The sequence below is a fragment of the Pararge aegeria genome, chromosome 24, assembly GCF_905163445.1.
Source record: "Pararge aegeria chromosome 24, ilParAegt1.1, whole genome shotgun sequence".
NCBI classification, from domain to species: Eukaryota; Metazoa; Arthropoda; class Insecta; order Lepidoptera; family Nymphalidae; genus Pararge; species Pararge aegeria.
In genome coordinates, this window is record NC_053203.1 from 10210414 (window position 1) to 10220158 (window position 9745).

At 34.9% G+C, this 9745-nt stretch overlaps 1 protein-coding gene across 4 annotated transcripts in view; it reads right to left on the reverse strand.

The window, feature by feature from the left end:
* LOC120634556 (trehalase-like) overlaps positions 1–5909 on the reverse strand; it is a 60626-nt gene extending 54717 nt beyond the window's left edge. For 2 of the 4 annotated variants that reach the window (XM_039905250.1, XM_039905254.1), the window contains exon 1: positions 5715–5902. The gene's annotated coding sequence lies outside the window, so the exon portion shown is untranslated. Of the gene's footprint in view, positions 1–5714 lie in introns of all 4 variants that reach the window. The other 2 variants (XM_039905252.1, XM_039905253.1) reach the window with 2 other exon arrangements.
* Positions 5910–9745: the final 3836 nt, after the last annotated feature.

The following is a 9745-nucleotide window of genomic DNA, read 5'->3' on the forward strand; positions in this document are numbered from 1 at the left end:
CTCCAGTACGAACTATAAAAAACTTAAGCATAGGCATTGTAGGAGTTATAAAAAGCCTACCATTACGTATTTATAAATCATACAGGAGATTTTCTTCATTTTATATGATCTGCATACCCTGTGAATACCCTCTATGCACGCCACTGGGTGCGACTGCAGTCAAGGGCTAACTTTTCTTCTTTTCATAGTAATAATTAACGGACCGAGCAGATTGTCCACCTGATGGTAAGTGTAACCATCGCTTATTAACAGAGCAACACTTTACAGGACATGCAAGGAGTACTCCTTCGTCCTGCAGCTTGTCGCCCTGTGTCCATCAAGTCCATCAATTAGAGGCGTAGGTGTTAAGACTCATGGGACCGGAACACAGCATTTCACACCAATTTATGTCTCGTATGCTCCACGAGATTCTATAAATAGTTACAATAAACGAATTGATGTTACGTGGGCGACAATAAGAGGAAAATTAGCTCGAATTAGAGCAATTGACAGTGAGAAATCATTCTACATACAGGTACAAATACTTGAACTCTCCGGCGCATGGCGTGGTGTTTTATACCCCACATAGGCAAGAGTTTTAGAAAACATAAGTGTATATTATTAAAATTAAGCTTAATTTGCTATAGGTACTTAGCAAAAAGCAGGAGAATCTGTATGGTGTAATTTATAATTTCGTCAATCCTTATACTCCACACCAAACAGATCTTCGGCAATGTACCCTCTACGCACGTTTCGCTGCGTAACCGGAGCATCCTCAGGAGATGTTGTTTACAATGAATAATTGTAAAGGTTGCCTTTACACTTACTCATTGTAATTAAGCTTAATTTTCATAATATCATCGATTTCGATTTTCGGATGGACAGTTGCCGATAACCACCTGCTGGGCTATCACGTGCGGAAGATAAAAATTATATCCCCCGAGGGTTATAAACCCCTGACAAGGGATATGATTAACGTGCCCACCTGCTAAATCACTGGAACAAGGAATTTGCCCCCGTTTGTTAATACATATATATTATTTGGATATTATTTCCAGTTGTGCGCCTCTGCTCTGAGAGTTGATAAAGCTGTGGGAGAATATAAATTTGTATCCTTTCCTCGGGGATATAATTGTCTCCTGCCCATGCTTGCCGTTCAGAGAATTGTTACGGCGTCACCGGGGGAGTGGGACGAGCGCGAAAGCTCGCCATGAGAAGAGCCCCAGGGCTCGACAACATCGAGGTTATAATATATCATGGAGTTCCACAAAGTAACGCCTGCTACTATCCAAATATAAGTGTTTTAAAAAAATCTCCCCAATTAATATAAAAACAAGGATTCAACAAAAGGCTGGCCTTTTATTATTTCAAGGTTATTCAACCCACTATAATAACGTACATTTAAAATTAACTATCATAAGAAATGCAAAAATATATCGCCGTCATCACGGCACTAAATTTGTTTGCGCAAACACTACGTGTGTTTTAAAGGAACACTAGGATGTCGCGTGATCTAGAGGAAAATTTTTGTTCCTTCTGCAAATTAAACGTTTGAAACGTTTTATTTACCTGAGATGAAACTTCCACAGTTCGAACTTCGAATGCTCACTAACATACCACGTGATAAGAAGTTATTTGAATTAAACCCAAGTATTTTGGGTTTAATTCAAATAAGTTTTATATTAAAAGTAAAATAAGTTTTATAATCAAACTCACTAAATTATAGATCAAACAGAGCAAAAGCCAGGGTTTAATTCAAATAAGTTTTTACGTTTAATCAAACTTACTAAATTATAGATCGAACAGAGCAAAAGCCATGAACTAGATGACACGTCATGAAATTTTTGTTACATTAAACGATCAAAAACTGAGATAAAACTTCCACGGTTCAAATGCTTACTAACTTACTACGTGACCGATACGCGTTCACGTGAACATCCAGTGATTAATTTACTAACCAAAATACGAAATATTTTACTATACAAATAAATTTACCATCGTCAATTTTAACAGAGCAACAGCCATTATTATACTTGAAAATACCAAAGCCCCAGACAGAGATTCGTCCTGAAACGTGAGGAAACGCAACAATACAATCAAGATAAGAAGCTATTCGATAACAGGAAATATTACGATGTTTCCAGTTAAATGAATGCTATCAATGAACTTCAATTAAATCACGAAAACTAACGTAACGATTTTTCATTTGAATGAATCTTTGACACGAACGTACTGTACTTTCAATTTATTTGACTTTATACCTTAACTTTCATTGATATATGTTACTATCGTTAACTTTAATCAAGATTTACAAGCATTTAGGGTTTTTCAGATTAATGATAGCCTTGCTTGTCATCAAAGTTGACCTTGGAAGACATAAGAACATTAATTAGATCTGATTGATGTTTGGTTAGTGAATCCCCAGATCTACAAAAAATGTTGGGGAGTTTTTGCTAGTTTAACACAATAATCCATTGCATAGGCTTACATCGCTTTAAGTCTGTGTCGGGAATTCAGTATATTAGTTTTTCAAATAGCTTACCGACATCATAATTAAGGAGGTTGTAGTGATGTCGTGGTGCGACAGGAAGCCGGTCCTCAGCAGTGGGATACGCGAAAACGAGGTAAGTTAATACCTTATTTGCTGAAGGCTAAAATTCTAGAGACTAGAATAAAAAAAGCTTCTTTTTGAGAGAAAACTTAAGGCCCAAAACATAAACCTTAGATCAGCATAATATGATTCGAGTTTTCTAAGCTATTTATGTCATTACTCATTAGTTTAAAAAGATCAAGACTTGCGTCATAAGTGCTAACTTAAGTACTTTTTAAATAGCTTCAGCAAACAGCAAAAATAAACAATGGAATATAAAAATTGCTGACTTGCTATATTGCTATTGCTCTATTTTTGTAGCCATCATGTATGCCACGGTCTTGTGCCACTTTTCTATCTGTGACCAGTTCGACGTCCTCTGTCCACTTAGAAGGGGCACTACTAGCAATGCGTTTTCCGGTATCGTGTCTCCGTACCAGCATCTTAAAACCCCAAGTCCGACTCGAAGTTGTGCCCACTATTTCCAATTTGGAAACCCGTGAAGTCATGCTTGGGAAACTGTTGTATTCTAAAGATTTGCTAAGCATTTATTAATTCATGCAGTGATCTTTGCATTTAATACCTTTGTTATCATTCTTATTCAGGCCATAGTTATACTAAATCCTCACTTGCCTCACACACTGTTCGAAAACTTTTGTGAGTGATTTTTACTGCATCTTAGTATTTTAGTTTAATGTTTATTTAAGTGTTATTATCTATTTAATATAAATGATTTCGAAATTAATAAAGATTCAGAATTGTACATTAATTTAAGTAAAATAAGCTCTGTTACCGAAACGTTAATTGATCTTGTTGTTTTGTTTTCCTGTGATATAAGTAGCATGTTACTCTCCGACCTATCAACTAACTCTATGCTAAAATCAAGTCGATTCGTTGCTTATTAAGGGCGTCAAAGAAGGAACAACAAACAATTTCTAGCAAAGAGTTGCCAAAAATCGAATTTTGTTTCACAGTTTAGCATATGTAATATTAGTAAGGATTTACTTGTTGACATTATAATCCTTATTTTTAGGGCGTCAAGGTATGTCATGACTACGGCCTTAATCCCTTCTCATCGTGGGATGAAGGTATGTCAAAAAAACTGTCACTTAGATAATACTGTCTCACCAGGACCACGATCTTCAGTGATGAAGGAACGAATATAGAGAGAGAGATAATACTGTATACGTCCGCAATGGTAGAAAGACCCCAGGTGCTAGTGATAAGTGCTAGTTTGTGATAAATGAGACACGAAGGTTAAATAATTCAGGACCTCAACGATTGGAACCCATGCATTATGAATTTACTGACATACCTAGGTTAAGTGTTTATATAACCAGTGCAATCAACTGTTTTGTTCTCATCAGAATTTTTTTTTTTTTAAATACACGCATATTTGAAATTTATTAAGTTTAGAAGTGTAAAATTAGACAACCCAAAAACTTGCTTTTAGGGTCATATAGAGTCAAAGCATTGGTATAATTGAACATAGTTTTTTTTTTTTTTTAACGAACTTAAAAGAACCTTCTTTGTTTTACAATTACAACAAAAAGCAAGAAATAAATCTTTTCAACAACATTTTGAAGTCTATCCCAAGTAGAATGTAGAAATTTTCTATGTATAGATCATATACTTAGTTTTTCTTTTTGTATAAGTAGCAAGGAAAGTACCAGTAAATATTTGAAGAGTTCCCTCAATTTATCCAGGATCCCATCATCAGATCTTGTTCTGATGAAAATATTACCACATGTTCCAATTTACCGTCCCAAACAAATCTTAAATTTTTCAAATCTGTTTATAAATGACAGAGTTCCGAGCTAACAAACAAATTGCAACCGAATTCAAACCTTCTCCATTTTTTCTAATTTGGTTAAAAAGGATAATTATGTTGGAGCTAATATTGTAGGTACCAACATGATGAAATGAAATGTATGTAGGACTAGATGTAGAGGAAGGACTAGAATAATATGCTGGGGAGATACATTTGCATTAAAACATTGGCATTTTAAAACTAGTTTATTCAAAGTTATCGAAAAAGAAATACAAAACGATAATTAATTCGGTCTCATAGGTATATATTATGTTAATTAATTAAACCGGCTTAATATGATAGAGTGAATGGCATACCAAAGGACACTTGCTGTTTGACCTTAAGAGTTAGCTTTTTGCGAATCACTTTAATATTCGTCTGAAACTTTAGCATAAATTCTTTAAAATATTAAAACGTTAAAACATTAACAGCATTAATGGCGATAAAAAAATCTCGAGCCTTCACTAATTAGTAATGGCACGAATAAAATACGTATATAATATATATTCATGAAATATAAAAATGTACACGGCTAATTCATAGTGAAAACATTACATTACTTAAAACATACTGATGTCAAAACAGAACACATTCTGAACCAAGCAATGAATTCTACACAAGTGTCAAATAACATAGATTGCATACTCATAGTAGCCAATTACGTCGAAATCGAGTCGACACTCAATACTAAGTGCCCCGTATCTCGTATCACATAAATTGCAATTAGATAAATATAGAAAAATGCAATTTATTTCTGCTCTTTTAAATGAATCAGTAATTGATACGGAAAGAATAGAATCCAATGACTAGAAAAATATTAAAGACAGTGTATAATAGTACTGTGAGAACAAGAGCCAAACAACTCGTCAAGTTTACAAAAATAGTCTCTACATCACATGAAATAAGACTGTAACCTGAAATGTAAGCAAACGCTTGTGACAGTAAAAAAGAAGACTAAAATACCTAACTTGATACTCAACAGTTATGCAACGTTTTCAAGGTTTTAAATATAGTTAAAGCGGAAGCACGTGCGTTAAATATATTAAGAAATTTATTTATATGACATATTAAAACCTGTCGGTGCATATCGGCGTAAGACCTGTTAAAAGCAGACTGGCTGTTTTAAAAAAGCCTTTTAAAAATAACAGTTTTATATACTTGCATTTCCGAAAATAACCATTTCTAATGCAAAAATTGACTTGACCGTCCCTACTTCAAGGGTAACAGCAGGGAGTTGTGCCAAAATGTTTATTTCTGTACTCGCAATATACATAGCGCATCAAGATCAAAGTTAACAAACGGAATCACACTGAATACAATATTAATACAACTCACCAAAGAATACGTTCGATTTAATCCCAACACGACACTAGGCGCACAGAAAATTACGACAAGCGAGAATTTCGAACAACGACACTTCCGTCTCTATCGACAGTCCGGTATCAACTGACTGAAAATGATTGTTTCGCAGTGTATAGGTGTAATAACTGGCTGCACACACGTGCATAATTCATTGGACGAATGTGACGTCAGCATACAATAAGCACACAACGATACAAGCCTTCATGTGTGGGACGGACAACAATACTTCAATACTGACGCATTGTGGATTGCATCCGTTGTCGAATCAAGTGGTTTTTAGAAAGACACTTGAGTTAATTTAAGACAAGGATTAAAACTAGTTCAAGTAGGTTCAAAAGGATAATCTGTAGTTTAAGTAATTAACGAATTCAAAAGGATAATCTGTAGTTTAAGTAATTAACGAACAAGAGTTAGTTACTACATATAAGCTAGATTTGTTTAAAGTTTTTTCCCTCTCAGTGTCTTCTATCTTAATCAATAGGAAAAGTTTGGTTACATAATCTTTGCAGATGCCCGTAATCTTTCTATAAGGTGATAAGTTTTTTCTTTATCTTAAATCTTGAGAAAGATTAATTACAGTTATGCAATTTCTTAATTTACACGTTTTATTTCAGACCACAATCATATTATTCCGTTAAATTGCAGCACGTAGGTACCATTTAAAATAATCTTAACTTTTTCTAAGTATTACAAAACTACTAGAACATAATCTATGCTTGAGTGCTAGGTACTTGGATTTAATTGGTTTTAAATCTCAAAATAAACCTCAGGGAGTGGGTAAGGCGTTGCAGATTTTTGACTAGACTGAAATTACCATAAAATTGAGATTGAGAAATTAGGATTGAAAAGCTTACTTATAGAACTTCGACTCTTAGGTTAATATCAGGTTTTCTGCTAGGCATGAAGTTGAAAAAGCGGAAATCTTAACCTAATCAAACTCATAAAATAAACGATTTCGGTAACGTTGCTTAGTAAGCACTTTTTGTAGTTGAAACTAGACCACACCACCCTGATGTTCGAGGAATATTTAATAATATAAAATCAAGCTACCTATGGACCTCCAATCTCTTGAATTATTACCACCATCTGCCTTGTCCGTCCAACGGCTGGGTACAGGCCTTATAGTAGAGACGGTTTTAGAGCATAAGCCCGCCAAGCTGCTTCGATGCGGGTCGATTGGCTTTAACGACTATTATTATCGCAAGTTATAGATAATAGCTGAAACCGACTGCATAACATGCTCTCCGAAGCGTGTTGGTTGACACCGCCAATTTTCAAACTCCCAAGCTGGTACTGAATTTTTTTTAACAGAACACAATTTTTGACCCAGAATTTTTGACCCTGTATAAAAAAATGCGAGTAGTAACAGAGAGCGATGGCTTAACGTACTCCCCGAGGTATGGGGGTTTAAACCGTCAACTTCCTAACTCGGGACTGATACTGGATCCTCGTGATCCATAGTTGAACATGCTAACCAACCAGGCACTAGGCATACTCCAAAATAGGCGCAATATATGTCCATTTATCACCATTATCACACTGATTTGAGTTGTAAACTCGGCGCCGTCTACATCAATCTCACTTCAAACAATTAGACCATGAATTGCAGATTCCACGAAGTTGCGTATCAAATAATAGCGACTCCATCGTTTCAATCATGCCCATCAAGCGCAGCGACATTATCATCGTCTAAACACAACAAACCATGAAGCGCTGTAATAAATTCTGCAGCGCTACGTTTCTCATGTTACACATTTAGTAGGTGCGCCTGCGTACTTATTTCTGATTGGTCGAACAGATCCCTTACGATCGTACGATTCTTGCTGTTCTGAAACCTAATTATTGTGATGGCTAATTTCAGATTTTTTGCTCTCTGTTGTTTACTGTGAATGCATGTTACGTAATTTGTGCCAGTATCGGAAAAACACTTAGCTTGTAACTTATTTATTCCGTTGCGTTTATTATAATAACCTACTTATTGAGATCGTTGAAGTTCTCGATAACATCCTGGAATATTATTATAGGTAATTTAATCATATTGAAGTGAAAATTTCTTTATCGTGACCTTTTGGTAAAAACTTATGGGTTCGCGTCACCGATAACCTTGACACGCTTGTGGCTCTGTTTTTTATCTATTTTAATTCTATACATAATAATATAACATGTACGTAAACATACATAAATAGATACTAGGACTATACACAAAAATTTATCGTGATCTTTTGGTAAAAACTTATGGGTTCGCGTCACCGATAACCTTGACAGTCTTGGGGCTCTGTTTTAATATATTTTATAATTCTATACATAATATTATAACATGTACCTAAACATAAATAAATTAATACTGCGATAGTATAAAACAACTTTTGTTGTTACCCCAAATTCTATCATCTAGCCCCAAAGTGAGCGTAGCTTGTGTTATGGGTACTAAGATGACTGATGAAAATTTTTATGAATAATATACATAGATACTTGTTGTATACAGATAAACAACCAGACACTACAAAAAACATTAATTTTCATCAATTATTACATATTATCAATTAATGTTAAACTTTAAAAACTTATTTCCTTAACATCTTGGCTGTTTATATACGTCATACCAAATGTTTGTTTTTTTACCTGGTAGGTACGTGACTTGCCCTATTATTAAATTAAATTATCCAGCATACAAAGTATCATAGTTCACAAATGAAGCGTGACTTTACAATGTTTTTTTGAGTAGTTAGGAATAATCCGATTTCCCCACGAAAAAATTATTTGCTTAGAACATATTTAATTTTTTCTAGGTTTTATTGGGTAATTAATAGATAGATAGATAGATAAAGTCTTTATTGCACAAATTAAAAGTGAAAACAAGAAATAACAAAACAATAAAAATATATATATAAGATGTGCAAAGGCGGTCTTATCGCTTTAAGCGATCTCCTCCAGACAACCCTTTTGGTAGAGAATTAGGTTAGGGAAAACGGGATAGTACAATCGGTGATAAAATTAAATTATATACATATAATTATAATATATATATACATATAAACATATAAAATATTTAATGTATTATAATAGTTGCCGATTTCAAGATTTTTACTCGCCACAATACATCCGGACACGCCTCTTGTTTTAAGTTAGCCCACTCAGTAATTATGATACCAATATTGCATATTGCAATATTTAGTCTACTATTAAATCCCATTTCAAATGTAAAAATGACAGAGGTCTCTCAATCTCTAAGTGATCAAATCAGAAATGAGGAAATCCGCAGGAGAACGAGAGTTACCGACAGCTCAACGAGTCGCGAAGCTGAAATGGCAATGGGCGGGGCACATAGTCCGAGAACTAATGGACGTTGGGGTTCGAAGGTTCTGGAATGGCGACCCCGGACTGGCAAACGCAGCGTTGTTTGGCCCCAACGAGATGGACCGATGATAAAGCGGCCCAGCACCATTGATTTTAGAAATCCCTACAAAGACATAGGTATATCCGGCAGTGTATAATAATAATAACAATAATAATAAATATTATACAACAATACACACAGCACCAACTAGCCCCAAAGTAAGCGTAGCTTGAGTTATGGGTACTAAGATAGCTGATGAATATTTCTATGAATAATACACAGAAATACTTAAAGTATACAGGTGTCAGGTAAACACCCAAACACTGAAAAACATTCATTTTCATCACACAAACATTTTCCAGTTGTGGGAATCGAAGCCACGGCCACGACTCAGAAAGCAGGGTCGCTGCCCATTGCGCCAACCGGCTGTCACAATGTACATCAAGTTCAGCGTTAAATGAATATCAACTGTAGTCTAGAGAAAATGCACATGACAGTCATTCGTCAGGATGCCATCTTAATTTCGCCTTTTCAAATAAACGAATGAGTAACTGTGCCAAATTAAATCTACGTGCGTGCAATCACGTAGATAGTTCGGGCTGTTGATGTGCTGTTTACAATCCTTAAAAGAATGCACTAACTTATAGCATCTACACTAACAAATTTA